This window comes from Lepisosteus platostomus, chromosome 5 (assembly GCF_059453375.1).
Source record: "Lepisosteus platostomus isolate fLepPlt1 chromosome 5, fLepPlt1.hap1, whole genome shotgun sequence".
Taxonomy (NCBI): domain Eukaryota; kingdom Metazoa; phylum Chordata; class Actinopteri; order Semionotiformes; family Lepisosteidae; genus Lepisosteus; species Lepisosteus platostomus.
Window position 1 is genome coordinate 56,786,715 of NC_142615.1, and position 16,573 is coordinate 56,803,287.

At 52.6% G+C, this 16,573-nt stretch overlaps 4 non-coding genes across 4 annotated transcripts; all 4 read right to left on the reverse strand.

Moving 5' to 3' along the window:
- Positions 1 to 696: 696 nt before the first annotated feature.
- trnaf-gaa (transfer RNA phenylalanine (anticodon GAA)) lies at positions 697 to 769 on the reverse strand. Its single transcript has one exon. It is a non-coding gene; the product is annotated as a tRNA-Phe (tRNA).
- Positions 770 to 2,496: 1,727 nt separating this feature from the next.
- trnav-cac (transfer RNA valine (anticodon CAC)) lies at positions 2,497 to 2,569 on the reverse strand. The gene has a single exon. It is a non-coding gene; the product is annotated as a tRNA-Val (tRNA).
- A 447-nt stretch (positions 2,570 to 3,016) lies between these two features.
- On the reverse strand, positions 3,017 to 3,088 carry trnae-uuc (transfer RNA glutamic acid (anticodon UUC)). The gene has a single exon. It is a non-coding gene; the product is annotated as a tRNA-Glu (tRNA).
- An 863-nt stretch (positions 3,089 to 3,951) lies between these two features.
- Positions 3,952 to 4,024, reverse strand: trnaf-gaa (transfer RNA phenylalanine (anticodon GAA)). The gene has a single exon. It is a non-coding gene; the product is annotated as a tRNA-Phe (tRNA).
- Between the last annotated feature and the right edge of the window lie 12,549 nt (positions 4,025 to 16,573).

Sequence of the window (16,573 nt, forward strand, 5' to 3'; positions counted from 1 at the left end):
TGAACGAACGGCGCTTTACAGAGGAGTACTGCCTGACTGGATCGTTGATGAACGACAGAGGCCACTCCGACCTCTTCTCGGTTTTCTTCAGTGACTTACTAAGGATCTTCTTCACATTCGCCCATGCAGGGGAAGCCAGTTACACCAAAGCAAACGAAGGAAAGTGCATTTCAAGCAGAGACCAGGAGGGACTTGTTTACACTGAGAGTGGTCGGAGAATGGAACAATGCGCCCAGCCCTGTTGCTGGAGCCGATTCTTGATGAGATCTTGGGCTCACTAAGAGGCCCCCGCTGGATGCTAATCTTTCTGTTGTTCTTGCAGGTCCTGCGCTGCTTTTGAGCCGACAGAGCTCGTCCTGGTCTGTCGGCACAGCCCAATTGCAAATGATCGGCTCCGCGTACAGAAGGAACGTGCGTTTGGTACAAGAGTGCATGAAGGCACCGGAAACACATTGGGAACAAATGACCGGTCGCTCAAGACCTCTGTGAAGTACAGGAGCGTGCAAAACAAGGCTGTTTCCACCCAGTCTCGAACCGGGGACTTTGCGCACGTTAGGCGAACGTGATAGCCGCTACACTACGGAAACCTGCAGGGACCGCTGCTGGTGTCTCGCTTGCGTTTCGGGCTGAGAAAGGGACGCATCACTTTAGGCAGGGGGCGCTGGAGAGAGGAACAAAGGGCGTGATGAAACAAAATGCCGAAACCCGGGATCGAACCAGGGACCTTTAGATCTTCAGTCTAACGCTCTCCCAACTGAGCTATTTCGGCGGTGCGCGGAGCCCACAGCCTCCTGCTCCAGCCTTCCTGTGTTGCGGCATGAGCGCACCAAGAGGAGCGGGAGAGTGTTGCAGGAACGTCACTCAGAAAGAAAGCCACCCAGGTGCGCCCTCTGAGCTCTGTCCAGCGCATCTTCCTCGCATGGACTCCTGCCTGTGACGGGCAGGAAACAATTAGCAAGAAAGGAACGACACCCCATGGGTGTCTCATGACCACACCTTAGGTTGTGACACGTGCAGGTGTGAGGGGTTGCCGGGCTACTTTGGAGCAGAGCTCGGGCGGAGGGGGGGCGGGAAAGCAGACAAAGAGGTGACACCTCAAGGTCTGCACAATCACAGCTCTCCGCCGCCCCAGGCTTCCGCTCGATAAGCTACTGGACACACCCGCCCCTCCTCACACAGACCATGGAAAAGCCCCCGAGTGGGAGGGCTCTCTCTTCCTCCCAGGAGCTCTTGGACACGACGCACAGACATAGCGCGGGGAGCTGCCGCCTGCAAACACGGCTCCAGGCTGGACTCCACTCCGCAGGAGCCGCAGAGCAGGGGAGATGGGGGCAGCTTAGCTCCTGTGCAGAGACCTGAGCTGTTGTTGCTGCGGACGCTGTCTTTTCTGCACTCGGGGTAGGAGTGAATGTTGAGTTGCCCTTAGAAATGAAGCAGAGCACTTCAACGGCACGGGTGTGTGTGTGTGCGTGCGCCCTGGTGATTCTGGGAGACAGATCGAACCTGGGCTAAAAGAGAGGGGGCTTAGCCCTCTTCCATTTGCTAGTTCAAAGTTGTACAACCCATTTGTATCTGCTAGGCGGTGCAGTCGTCGTCCACAAAGAAGACTTTGAAAAGCCTCAAAGGCAAGTCATTCCGAGTTGGTCGTTTGTGTTTTCCGTTCAGACGCGAAATGCTGAAATGTTCTCTCGGCTCCTCGGTTGTCATTTCTGCTCCGTAAAGGAATCACAGCACGCGTCGCCTTCCAGCACGCTGGGTCGGGACACGATGCCGGGGGTCGGAGCGTGCGACGTCTTCCTCGTTAGTATAGTGGCAAGTATCCCCGCCTGTCACACGGGAGACCGGGGTTTGATTCCCCGACGGGGAGTAGCTTTTCTTTCACCTCCTTAGAGAAAGGACTGCCTTTCACTTCTCTGTTTTCTTTCACAGCGTCGTGCACCTTTTCATTGCTCTCGCTTTCAGAGCCTCCGCACGGCACACGACTCGACATCAGGAAGCACATTGAAGTGAAAGCAGGAAGCGCTGCGACATGCACTGTGCAGATCCCGCCACACTAAGAGGTGAGTGGGTCTGTTCGATGCACAAAGAACGCTTTGATAAGCGTCAAAGGCAAGTCATTCCGAGTTGGTCGTTTGTGTTTTCCGTTCAGACGCGAAATGCTGAAATGATCTCTCGGCTCCTCGGTTGTCATTTCTGCTCCGTAAAGGAATCACAGCACACGTCGCCTTCCAGCACGGTGGGTCGGGACACGATACCGGGGGTTGGAGAGAGCGATGTCTTCCTCGTTAGTATAGGACCTGTCACGCGGACCTGTCACCTGTCCCCACCTGTCACGCGGAAGACCGGGGTACATCAGGACGCGCATTGAAGTGAAAGCAGGATTCGCTGTGACATGCACTGTGCAGATCCCGCCACACTAAGAGGTGAGTGGGTCTGTTCGATCACAGTGCTAGGCGAATCCCCAATCCCCTTTTGTGCGTGGCGACAAAAGAAGTCTGTTTCCGCCCGGTTTCGAACCAGGGACCTTTCGCGTGTGAGGCGAACGTGATAACCACTACACTACGGAAACGGTGGTAAGAAGTGCCCAGCGGCCCAGCACTGAGCTTCGTCAATGCGATTCAGCTGCTTCCAGTGCCTTTATTGGAGTGCGCTGATGGACCGTGCTCTCTCTCCAGAGACCAGCACGCCTGTCATGGACGGAGCAGGAAAGGAGGCGCCACATTCTACAGCCCTCTCCACGCAATCGACGAAATCGGGCTACTGAAGTGGAGAAAATCGCCTCTCCAGAAAGTGCAAATATCATCTTGTATAAAACTTATTGCCGAAGGTCAGCCCTGTCTACCAGAGTAACCCTCCCACCTCCTGCAGCGATGATCAGCTCGTCTCACACGCGAGAAGTTTCGGCTGGAAACAAGCGCCCCCTCTTCTCGCACGTTTTGCACGTTCGAGTAGTTTTAATGCGGCTCCTTCGTACACGGTGGTGATCTTTTGGAAAGCAGGATTCAAAACTGACACGTTCCCATACCGGGAGTTGAACCCAGGCCACCTGGGTGAAAACCAGGAATCCTAACCGCTAGACCATATGGGAGCGCACAACCCCGCTGTTCCGGGCATCATGCAAGCAAACTACATAAATATGAGAAAAAGCAAGAGGTGTCACTCAGAGTGTCGAAGGGTCGATGTATACGAGTTGGTAGAATAGGGGCGTCTGCTTTTACTACATGCACAAATGAAGGCAAAAAAAAGCCAATCGATGTGAACGAACGGCGCTTTACAGAGGAGTACTGCCTGACTGGATTGTTGATGAACGACAGAGGCCACTCGACCTCTTCTCGGTTTTCTTCAATGACTTACTAAGGATCTTCTTCACATTCGCCCATGCAGGGGAAGCCAGTTACACCAAAGCAAATGCAGGAAAGTGCAATTCAAGCAGAGACCAGGAGGGACTTGTTTACACCGAGAGTTGTTGGAGAATGGAACAATGCGCCCAGCCCTGTTGCTGGAGCCGATTCTTGATGAGATCTTGGGCTCACTAAGAGGCCCCCGCTGGATGCTAATCTTTCTGTTGTTCTTGCAGGTCCTGCGCTGCTTTTGAGCCGACAGAGCTCGTCCTGGTCTGTCGGCACAGCCCAATTGCAAATGATCGGCTCCGCGTACAGAAGGAACGTGCGTTTGGTACAAGAGTGCATGAAGGCACCGGAAACACATTGGGAACAAATGACCGGTCGCTCAAGACCTCTGTGAAGTACAGGAGCGTGCAAAACGAGGCTGTTTCCACCCGGTCTCGAACCGGGGACCTTGCACGTGTTAGGCGAACGTGATAGCCGCTACACTACGGAAACCTGCAGGGACCGCTGCTGGTGTCTCGCTTGCGTTTCGGGCTGAGAAAGGGACGCGTCACTTTAGGCAGGGGGCGCTGGAGAGAGGAACAAAGGGCGTGATGAAACAAAATGCCGAAACCCGGGATCGAACCAGGGACCTTTAGATCTTCAGTCTAACGCTCTCCCAACTGAGCTATTTCGGCGGTGCGCAGAGCCCACAGCCACCTGCTCCAGCCTTCCTGTGTTGCGGCATGAGCGCTCACTCAAGACCTCTGTGAAGTACAGGAGCGTGCAAAAAGAGGCTGTTCCCGTCCGGTTTCGAACCGGGGATTTTTCCGCGTGTGAGGCAAACGTGATAACCGCTGTACTACGGAAACAGTGAGAAAAGGGATGCCCCGGCAGTGAGCATTCAACCTTATTCCATTACTGCTCCCAACCAGTTGATATCAATTTAATTCCTAAGGGTTATGTACTTGTTTTGAGTATCTCATGTAGAAGTTGTAAACAAGTTCAATTACGAAATGATCTAAATGAATGATATACCGAACTTATGTCCTCTTGATATGTGTAACTCTTTGTAACTGAATGAATTTATATCTTTTGTATTCTGATAACCCATACGATAAGATCTGTTAGGTTTGCATGCATATTCTATATATTAACAAATGTATCCTTGTGTATTTGTACCTGTGTGTGCGTTGTTTGAGTTATGTCGCATGGTTGGATTCTAAGACCATTAAAAGAATCAATTTTGTGATTTACTGCCACAAAAATAATTGTCCCAGTTAATGCCCAAACCCCTACAGAACTGGTGCCTCGTGAGAGAACACTACAACAGTGTGTGATATCCTGTCCCAGCCTGTGGAGTAGACAGCGAGCCTGTCTCTTAATAATACTAATAATACAGTGTGTGATTCCCTGCCCCAGCCAGAGGAACAGACAGTGAGCCTGTCTCTCAATAATAATACAGTGTGTGATCTCCTGTCCCAGCCTGGGAAACAGTGAGTCAGCCTCTCAATAATTATAATACAGTGTGATCTACTGTCCCAGCCTGTGGAACACACAGTGAGCCTGTATCTAAATAATAATAATACAGTGCGTGATCTCCTGTACTAGCCTGAGGAATAGACAGCGAGCCTGTCTCTCAATAATGATAACCTAGTGTGGAATGTCCTGTCCCAGTCTGAAGGACAAACAGTGAGCATGTCCCTCAGTAATAATAGAACAGTGTGTGATCTCCAGTCCCAGCAGGAGGAACAGACAGTGAGTCTGTATCTCAATAATAATAATACAGTGTGTGATCTCCTGTCCAAGCCTGGCAAACACTGAGGCTGTCTCTCAATACTAATAATACAGTGTGTGATATCCTGCCCCAGCCTGAGGAACAGACAGTGAGTCTGTCTCTCAATAATAATAATACAGTGTGTGATTTCCTGTCCCAGCCTGGGGAACAGTGAACCAGATACTCAATAATAATAATACAGTGTTATCTCCTGTCTCAGCCTGGGGAACACTGAGCCTGTCTCTCAATACTAATTATACAGTGTGTCATTTCCTGCCCCAGTCAGAGGAACAGACAGTGAGCCCGTCTCTCAATAATAATAATACAGTGTGTGATCTCCTTTCCCAACCTGAGGAACAGACAAGAATGAGCCAGTCTCTCAATAATAATAAAGCAGATTATGATCTGCTGTCCCAGCCTAAGGAACAGTCAGGAAAGAGCAGGTCTCTCTATAACAATAATACAGTTTGTGATCTCCTGTCCCAGCCTGAGGAACAGACAGTGAGCCTGTCTCTCAATAATAATAATACAGAGTATGACCTCCTGTCCCAGCCTGGGGAACAGTGAGCTTGTCTCTCAATAATAATAATACAGTGTGTCATTTCCTGTCCCAGCCTGAGGAACAGTGAGCTTGTCTCTCAATAATAATAATAATAATACAGTTTGAACTCCTGTCCCAGCCTGGGGAACACTGAGGCTTTCTCTCAATACTAATAATACAGTGTGTGATATCCTACCCTAGCCTGAGGAACAGACAGTGTGCCTGTCTCTCAATAATAATAATAGAGTGTGTGATTTCCTGTCCCAGCCTGAGGAACAGACTGTGAGCCTCTCTCAATAATAATAATCCAGTGTGTGATCTCCTGTTCAAGCCCAAGCGAAGACAGAGTGAGCCTATCTGTCAATAATAGTAATTCAGTGTGTGATCTCCTGTCCCAGCCTGAGAAACAGACAATGAGCCTGTCTCTCAATAATAATAATACAGCGTGTGATCTCCTGTCCCAGCCTGAGGAACAGACAGTGAGCCTGCCTCTCAATAACAAGCCAATGTGTGATCTCCTGTCCCAGCCTGAGGAACAGAGAGTGAGCCTGTCTCTCAATAATAATACAGTGTGTGATCCTCTGTCCCAGCCTGAGGAACAGACAGTGAGCCTGTCTCTCAATAATAATAATACAATGTGTGATCTCCTGTCCCATTCTGAGGAACAGACCTTCAGCCTATCTGTCAATAATAATAATACAGTGTGTGATCTCCTGTCCCAGCCTGGGGAACAGTGAGCCAGACTCTCAGTAATAATAATACAGTGTGATCTACTGTCCCAGCATGAGGAACAGTGAGCCTGTCTCTCAATAATAATAATACAGTATGTGACCAACTGTCCCAGACTGAGGAAATGACAGTGAGTCTGTCTCTCAATAATAATAATACAGTGTGAATTCCTGTCTCAGCTTGTGGAACATACAGTGAGCCTGTCTCACTATAATAATAATACAGTGTCTGATCTCCTGTCCCAGCCTGAGGAACAATAAGCCTGTCAATCAATAATAATACAGTATGTGATGTCCTGTCTCCGCCTGAGGAACAGAGAGTAAGCCTGTCTCTCAATAATAATAATTCAGTGTGGGATCTCCTGTCCCAGTCTGATGAACAGACAGTGAGCCTCTCTCTCAATAATTATAATACAGTGTGTGATCTCCTGTCCCAGCCTGAGGAACAAACAGTGAGCCTGTCTCAAAATAATAATAATACAGTGTGGGATCTCCTGTCCCAGCCTGGGGAACAGTGTGCCAGACTCTCAATAATATTAATAATAATAATACAATGTGATCTACTGTCCCAGATTGAGGAACAGACAGTGAGCCTGTCTCAATAATAATACAGTGTGTGACCATCTGTCCCAGACCGAGGAAAAGACAGTGAGTCTGTCTCTAAATAATTATAATAATACAGTGTGGGATCTCCTGTCCCAGCCTGGGGAACAGACAGTGAGCCTGTCTCTCAATAATAATAATACAGTGTGTGATCTCCTGTCCCAGACTGAGGAACAGACAGTGAGACTGTCTCTCAATAATTATAATAATACTGTGTGAGCTCCTGACCCAGCCTGGGGAAAATACAGTGAGCCTGTCTCTCTATAATAATAATTCAGTGTGGGATCTCCTGTCCAACTCTGAGGAACAGACAGTGAGCCTGTCTCTAAATAATAATAATACAGTGTGTGATCCTCTGTCCCAGCCTGAGGAACAGACAGTGAGCTTGTCTCTCAATAATAATAATACAGTGTGTGATCTCCTGTCCCAGCCTGAGGAACAGTGAGCCTGTCAATCAATAATAATACAGTATGTGATGTCCTGTCTCAGCTTGAGGAACAGAGAGTAAGCCTGTCTCTCAATAATAATAATACAGTGTGATCTACTGTCCCAGCCTGAGGTACAGACAGTGAGCCTGTCTCTCAATAATAATATAGTGTGTGACCACCTTCTGTGGTCTGTTTCAAATCCGCCCGCGATGAGACACCGAGGAGAAATGAAGAGCCCCAGTCGCGCTAGAAAATCACCCGGGAAAGAGACTTTCAATGTAGGAAAAAAAAGTCGTTAGTAACAGACATAATATGTTTGTTTTGTTTTTTTAATCGCTGCGATGTGTGACTAAGCTCATACGACTAAGAGTTGCCCCCTTTGTCTAGATCTGGTAACCTGCTCGTCGCTGGTGGGCCAGATCGTGTCCCCTGTCACTACACTGGGGCATTAAGACCCCTCACAGACCGCAGGCCCCCTGCTGGCCCCACTGAGAGGTCGAATCCCACCTCCTCCGCTCTCTGCGAAAAGCAGTATCTTCAGGCCCTGACATCCCACCCCTGCCACTCTCTGCGTAAATAAGTATCGTCAGGCCCTGACATCCCACCCCTGCCACTCCCTGCGTAAAGAAGTGTCGTATGGCCCTGACATCACACCCCCACCACTCTCTGCGGAAAGCACTGTCGTATAGCCCTGACACCCAACCCTCCACTCTCTGCATTAAGCACTGTCGTATAGCCCTGACACCCACCCCTCCACTCTTTGAATAAAGCAGTGTCGTCAGGCCCTGACATCCCACCCCCGCCACTGTCTACGTAAAGTAGTATCGTCAGGGCCTGACATCCCACTCCCACCACTCTCTGCGGAAAGCACTGTCATATAGCCCTGACACCCACCCCTCCATTTTTTGCATAAAGCAGTGTCGTCAAGCCCTGCCACTCTCTGCGTAAAGAAGTGTCGTATGGCCCTGACATCCCACCCCCACCACTAACTGTGTAAAGTAGTATCGTCAGGCCCTGACATCCCACCCCTGCCACTCCCTGCGTATAGAAGTGTCGTATGGCCCTGACATCACACCCCCACCACTCTCTGCCGAAAGCACTGTCGTATAGCCCTGACACCCACCCCTCCACTCTCTGCATAAAGCAGTGTCGTCAAGCCCTGACATCCCACCCCCGTCACTCTCTGTGTAAAGCAGTGTCATATGGCCCTGACATCCCACCCCCACCACTCTCTGTGTAAAGCACTGTCGTATGGCCCTGACATCACACCCCAACCACTCTCTGCGGAAAGCACTGTCGTATAGCCTTGACACCCACCTCTCCACTCTCTGTGTAAAGCAGTGTCATCTAGCCCTGACATCCCACCCCCTCCACTCTCTGAATAAAGAAGTGTCGTATGGCCCTGACACCCACCCCTCCATTCTCTGCATAAAGCAGTGTCGTCAGGCCCTGACATCCCACCCCTCCACTCTCTGCGTAATGCGGTATCGTCAGGCCTTGACATCCAACCCCCGCCACTCTCTGCGTAAAGCAGACATGTTACAGACATTTACAACAAAGACATATTATAAAATATTGACATATACTGTAGGCGGCTGGAGCATTATTGGGAGACAGACTCACTGTTCCTCAGGCTGTGACAGGAGATCACATACTGGGCTGCCAGATCAACTGAGTTCCCTCCTCCCTCTCCCAGTAGGATTGGGACCTGTTGTGATTCTGGCAGGTGTGGGAACTCTGGGATTAGATTCCTGAATTTCGGGAAGAATGTTTCTCTAATCCCAGAGTATCTGTCACAGTGCAGTAGGAAGTGCACCTCTGTCTCTATTTCTCCCCGCTGGCAGTGGGAGCACAGCCTGTCCTCTCTGGGCAGCCAGGTCTGCCTGTGTCGCCCAGTTTCTATGGCCAGGTTGTGGTCACTGAGCCTGTACTTCGTCAGGGTCTGTTTCTGTTTGTTATTTTTTATTTTGGTCAAATATTCAGCTAGTGTGTATTGTCTGTTTAAGGTTCTGTAGCATTCCAGTTTATGTTGTGTTTGTGTGTGTGTGTCCCAGTGTGTGAGATATTGCTGTTTGATCTGTGCTGTGATGTGCTTGAGTCTGGGTTGTGGTGCTCTAGCAGTGCTGTCCTGAGGCTGGTTAGTGTCGGTGTCACTCACTGCGAGTGTGATTTCAGCAGAGTCTCTGTACTCTTGGGACACTTGACTCACCTGTCTCTCTCTTTCTCTCCCTGTGCTGTCCCTCTCCTGCCCCCTCTCTCCCTCCTCGGACTCCAGCTGGAGGAGGTCCAATCACCACCTCCTGTGAGACAGAAGAAAAATAAGGTGGGTAATGCTCTGATCCTCTCTTTACTGCTGTCCAGTGTCCAGTCAGTGTCCAGTCAGTGTGTCTGTATGAACCCCTCTCTCTCTCAGTGCAGTGTTCATGTACGGGAGTGTCCAGTCCGACTCTTAACGTGACTCTCCTGTCTCTGCTTCAGAAGCGCTGGTGCGTCTTTTTAAACTCCCTGAGCTGCGTGTCAGTGGAGACAGAAGATCAGGACGAGCCGATGGAGGCGGCGGAGACCGTGGGTCAGGAGAGGAAGAGCGAGGGAGAGGAGGAGCAGGCTGCCGGGAAGGACAAGAAGAGGAAGAGGAGGTGCAGGTGAGCAGACAGGGGGGCGCCGCCCGGTCGTGTCTGTGATTCAAGGAGGAGTCTCCTCTTGCTGTTTGATGTCATGGTGACGTCTGTGTCTGTGTCCCTCACACCTGCAATAACAATATTCTTTCCAGGTTCCTTTCCTGGTTCTGTGCCAGCTAAGATCTGGACTGGACTAGACTGGACTGGACTGGAGCTGAGGGACGCCAGACTGGACTGCACTGAAGCTGAGGGGCCCCAGACTGGACTGGACAGGAGCTGAGGGACACCAGACTGGACTGGACTGGAGCCTAGGGACACCAGACTGGACTGGACCGGAGCTGAGAGACACCAGACTGGACTGCACCGGAGCTGAGAAACACCAGACTGGACTGGACTGGAGCTGAGGGGCCCCAGACTGGACTGGACTGGAGCTGAGAGACACCAGACTGGACTGGACTGGAGCTGAGGGACCCCAGACTGTGCTGGACCGAAGCTGAGGGACCCCAGTCTGGACTGAAGCTGAGGGACCCCAGACTGTGCTGGACCGAAGCTGAGGGACCCCAGTCTGTGCTGGGCCGAAGCTGAGGGACACCAGACGGTGCTGGACCGAAGCTGAGGGACCCCAGTCTGGACTGCACTGGAGCTGAGGGACACCAGGTTGGACTGGAGCTGAGGGGCCCCAGACTGGACTGGACTGAAGCTGAGGGGCTCCATTCTGGACTGGACTGAAGCTGAGGGACCCCAGACCCCGGTCTGGACTGAAGCTTGTAATTTTTGTTCTTTTGTTAAGCATCAATAAAAAATTAAAAAAAAAATCTGTTTAGCTTTTGGTTTTTTCCCTCCCCCCCCCCCCCCAAAGTTGCTGCTGGGAGAGGTGTGAGTGGGGCCAGCAGGGGGCGCTCTCACTCTGCGGTCTGTGTGGGTCCTGATGCCCCAGTATAGGGACGGGGGACACTGGACTGTAAACAGGCGCCGTCCTTCGGATGAGACGTCAAACCAAGGTCCTGACTCTCTGTGCTCGTTAACAATCCCGGGGTGTTTCTGGAGAAGAGTAGGGGTGTTACCCCAGTATCCTGGCCTGATTCCCCCCCTGGTCTTGACCCATCATGGCCTCCTAATCACCCCCCTCTCTGAACTGGCTCCATCCCTCTGCTCTCCTCCCCACTGAGAGCTGCTGTGTGCTGAGCAGACTGGAGCATCATCCAGGTAGGGGCTGCACACTGGGGGGGCTGGAGGGGATCCCCCTGACCTGGGAGGAGCTCTGAGTGGAGAGTCCAGACTTATTAATTATTATTATTATTCGTGCTGCACTGGGCTTCAGTTCTGGCAGTGAGAGGGGGACTCTGTGATCAGTACAGATACTTATGACTGTATAATAATACACGATAGAAATGGAAAACAGGGTAGCGCTGTAGTCCCTTCGAAACGTTTTGAACTGCCAGAAGAAGTTTTCACAACCCGGACTCGTGAAGGTACAGGTCTTCTCCCATCGTCCGGAGCAAGGTGTATTGTGTCCTGGTGATTTCTCCCGTTTTGAACGGAGTTTAATGTCTTGTTTCTACTTTATTAGAGAGAGGCACTGAACATCCTGTGATGGACTGGTGTCCTGTCCAGGGTGTGTGAGTGTGTGTGTCCTGTGATGGACTGCTGTCCTGTCCAGGGTTTGTGAGTGTGTGTGTGTCCTGTGATGGACTGCTGTCCTGTCCAGGGTTTGTGAGTGTGTGTGTGTCCTGTGATGGACTGGTGTCCTGTCCAGGGTGTGTGTGTGTACTGTGATGGACTTGTATCCTGTGAAGGACTGGTGTCCTGTCCAGGGTGTGTGTGCGTCCTGTGATGGACTGGTGGATCACAATATTAATTCTCCTCCTTGATTCCCTCCTTCATCGCCAGAGTGAAAGCGGGACACGGCAGTAAAAGCTCAGCCCTGCGGGTGGTGGTCCTCTCGGCCACACGGGGGCGCTGTGGCTCCACGGGGGGGGGGTTATGTTCAAGTCCCGCTGGGAATCGCACCGACGCGGCGGAGTTCGTGAACGTCCCAGACACCAAGAAAACGAGAGAGAGAAAAAAGGTCGTTTTCGGGGTTCAAGAAGCAACCCCGAGATTCAGGGAGTTTCCCCGCTGAGCTTACTCTGCCGAAAACACGCAGGTTTTATTTTTTTCCCGTGCCCCCCCTCACACAGGCCGTTTCTGTAGCGTGAAGTTGTGTTTTTTTTGCGCGGCGGTCGGTGAGAGGCGAAATTGTATTTATTTTTTTACCACGGTCTGAAACAGAAACGGCCAGGTGGTGTTGTAGAGAAGTCGATGTGCCTGGTTTTCCTCATCTGCGAAGCCCGTTTTTTTGGGGGGGGGGTCGTGAGGTCCCACGCAGCGCTCGGAAAAGAAAATGCCGTCTCTTTTCCCCGCAGGACGGGGGGGTGGGAACCCGTGTTTTTTGGACGTGGCGTGGCCCGAAATTTCCGCCCTTGGTCTTTCTTTGACTTGGGGGTAGGGGGGGTGCTAATTTCACTGAACCAAACCCCACGGAAACCCGTGTTGGACGTGGGGGTGCTGAATGCGCCCTCGACGTGATTTTGTCTTTAAATTCAAGTGCAGCTTTTGTAACCCTTGGGCCGGAAACAGCTGGACCCGTTTCCCCTGCCTGTCCGAGGTGGCGACTACCGGGGTCGTACAGGGACACCCGGCTGGCCGCTGAGAGTTGGAAAAATAAAATGTCCACCTAAAAAAAAAACAACCGCGAAAAATGTCGGCCATTTTTGTTTCACAGAGCGGCGGAATCTAGCGGGGGGCGGCGCCGGAGCCCCGTGGGCTCAGAGGAGTGAAGAAAGGAGAGGAGGAAAGGACTATATAGCGCTTTCTAAACACGTGTTTCTTCCAAAAAAGATTTGCGGGTTACTTCGACTTCAATCAAATAATAGTTTCAGCTTCAGATTCACTCTGAAGTATCCCCGTGAAATCGGTAAGTCAGTTAAAAATGCAGCTGTCGAGAAATAACAAAATAAGTTGAGAAATAAGTTGTTTTTTTTTCCCGTTACTCCACTCTTATGGGTGTGATCGTGCTGTAAAAAGATATTGAGAGGAGGTGCACCTCTACACAGAGAGTGGTGGGGTGGGGAACAAGCTGCCCAGCCCTGTGGTTGAAGCCGATACCCTGGCTTCTCTCCAGACACAGCTGGGTGAGCTCCTCCAGTCAGGATAGGAGGGTCTACTGTACACAGAGAGTGGCGGGGGTGTGGAACAAAGCTGATACCCTGGCTCCTCTCCAGACACAGCTGGGTGAGCTCCTCCAGTCAGGACAGGAGGCTCTTCTGTACACAGAGGGGGGCGGGGGTGGGGAACAAGCCGCCCAGCTGTGTGGCTCCGCCCCCTCCCCTCCCCTCTGTGACTCTACTTGTCTCGGCAGGACGATGGACCGACAGAGATGCCGCACGGCCGTGCGCGGTCGCAGCAGGACCCGGGCCCGGCGAGGCTTCGTAAGTCCACCCCTCCCGCCCGCCGTCCAGCGTCCAGCGTCCAGCCCTCCTCCGACTGGCCTCTCCGCCCCCAGCAGAGCTCGCTGTATTATAATAATAATAATAATAAACTTCACTGATAGAGCACCTTTCACACACATAGCAGCGCAAAGCGCTTGACAGACCAGGTCTCACGGTAACACCTCCAGACGAGGAGAGACACTTCCAGTGGTGATCTTGACTGAGGACACGCCTCGGCTCAAGAGACAGGGTCGCGGTTCCGAGGAAAACCAAGCTGCAGGTCCATTATGGCCTTCTGAGAGCACAGATTGCCTCTGGACTTCCTACACTCTTCCTGGACACACTGTAGAGACTCACCTGTCCGGACTCTCACTGGACACACTGTAGAGACTCACCTGTCCAGACTCTTACTGGACACACTGTACACACTCACCTGTCCAGACTCTTACTGGACACACTGTACACACTCACCTGTACAGACTCTCACTGGACACACTGTAGAGACTCACCTGTCCAGACTCTTACTGGACACACTGTACACACTCACCTGTCCAGACTCTCACTGGACACACTGTAGAGACTCACCTGTCCAGACTCTTACTGGACACACTGTACACACTCACCTGTCCAGACTCTCACTGGACACACTGTAGAGACTCACCTGTCCAGACTCTTACTGGACACACTGTACACACTCACCTTTCCAGACTCTTACTGGACACACTGGTCAGACTCACCTGTCCAGACTCTCACTGGACACATTGTAGAGACTCACCTGTCCAGACTCTTACTGGACACACTGGTCAGACTCACCTGTCCAGACTCTCACTGGACACACTGTACACACTCACCTGTCCACACTCTCACTGGACACACTGTAGAGACTCACCTGTCCACACTCTCACTGGACACACTGTAGAGACTGCCCAAGGCCCCTAGTCTCGACACGACTGGGCTGGGCTATTTGGTCAGAGCTGTCTCGGAGATGGGCTGTTTGGCATCTTCACAGGTCACACCGGTCAGGCCGAACCCGGACTGGCAGCGGGAGAGGTCCCGGCCCAAGTCCCGGTGCTTTTCCGTAAGTCTGACCCGGTCGCCTTCCGCGAGACTGGACCGGCCGTCCTGTGGTGGGCCCGGTGCCCCACATCTACCCTACAGCTCCCCCACTGACCCCTAAACTCCCGATACCCTACAGCTCCCCCCACTGACCCCTAAACTCCCGATACCCTACAGCTCCCCCCACTGACCCCTAAACTCCCGATACCCTACAGCTCCCCACTCTGACCCCTAAACTCCCGATACCCTACAGCTCCCCACTCTGACCCCTAAACTCCCAATACCCTACAGCTCCCCACACTGACCCCTAAACTCCCGATACCCTACAGCTCCACACTCTGACCCCTAAACTCCCGATACCCTACAGCTCCCCCCACTGACCCCTAAACTCCCGATACCCTACAGCTCCCCACACTGACCCCTAAACTCCCGATACCCTACAGCTCCCCACACTGACCCCTAAACTCCCGAAACCCTACAGCTCCCCACTCTGACCCCCACAGTCCTGATGGCCGAGAGGTCTCTGCTTGCTGTAGTGATTGAGTGAGCTCTGTGGACCTAATCTCTGTCTTGTGTCCTCGTTTCCAGCGTCTCCTAGTGGTCCGTCATTTCACCAGAGCTGAAGGTGAGATCTGGGGAGGAGACAGAGCACCCCCTAACACCCCTGAGCTAGGTTACAGGGTAAGACAGCTTCTTACTGTTGGACACACCTGTCCACACTCTTTCTGGACACACTGGACACACTCGCCTGTCCGGACTCTTACTGGACACACTGGACACACTCGCCTGTCCGGACTCTTACTGGACACACTGTACACACCCACCTGTCCAGACTCTTACTGGACACACTGTACACAACCACCTGTCCAGACTCTCACTGGACACACTGTCCACACTCACCTGTCTGGGCTCTTATTGGACACACTGTACACACCCACCTGTCCAGACTCTCACTGGACACACTGTCCACACTCACCTGTCTGGGCTCTTATTGGACACACTGTCCACACTCACCTGTCCAGACTCTTACTGGACACAGTGTACACACTCACCTGTCCACACTCTCACTGGACACACTGGACACACTCACCTGTCCAGACTCTTACTGGACACACTGTACACACTCACCTGTCCAGACTCTTACTGGACACACTGTACACACTCACCTGTCCAGGCATAATCTCTGCTCCTCATCCCCCCTGCGTTGTGTCTCCCCCTCTCCCCGCTGGACAGAATCCCGTGGTGTCTTCGTGTTTCCCCGAGATCGTCCAGAAGCTGGAGAGGGCGGCCGAGCTGCAGCTGGAGCTCCCGGGGTTGCCCGGCTCGTCCCGCTCGGGCTCGCCAAGCTCATTCCGCTCGGTGTCCCCCCCCTCCTCGCCCGAGAGCCCCCTCCGCTCCCCGCCCCCGGCCCCCCCCTCCGGCCCCCTCAGGCCCCTGCCTGCCCCGCCCCGCTGCCCCCCCTTCATCCCCGCCATGCCCCTCGAGCCCCCCCTGCTGCCTGGGGCGGTGCCCCTGCCCTTGCCCCCGCCCGTCCTGCCCCCCATCGCCCGCCCGGCCCCGCCAGGCCCCGCCTGGGGCTCCCCAGTGCGGAGGGCAAGGAGAGAGGCTGAGATGTCTGACGAGGCAAGTGGGGCAGAGTCTGTCCGTCTGTCTGTCCATCTGTCCTTCTGTCCGTCTATCCTTCAGTCCATCTGTCCCTCTGTCCATCTGTCCCTCTGTCCTTCTGTTCTTTTCTCTGTCCATCTGTCTTTCTGTCCTTTTCTCTGCCTTTCTGTCCATCAGTCCATCTGTCCTTTTCTCTGTCTTTTTGTCCGTCTGTACTTCTCTCTTTCTGTCTTTCTGTCCTTCTGTCTGAGTCTCTCCATGTCTCCCTGCTCTCTGTCTGTCCTGCGTTGTCCCAGCTGGGCCTGTCTCCCTGTGTCTCTCCGTGTGTCTTCCTGCTCTCTGTCTGTCCTGCGTTGTCCCAGCTGGGCCTGTCTCCCTGTGTCTCTCCGTGTGTCTCCCTGCTGTCTGTCTGTCCTGCGTT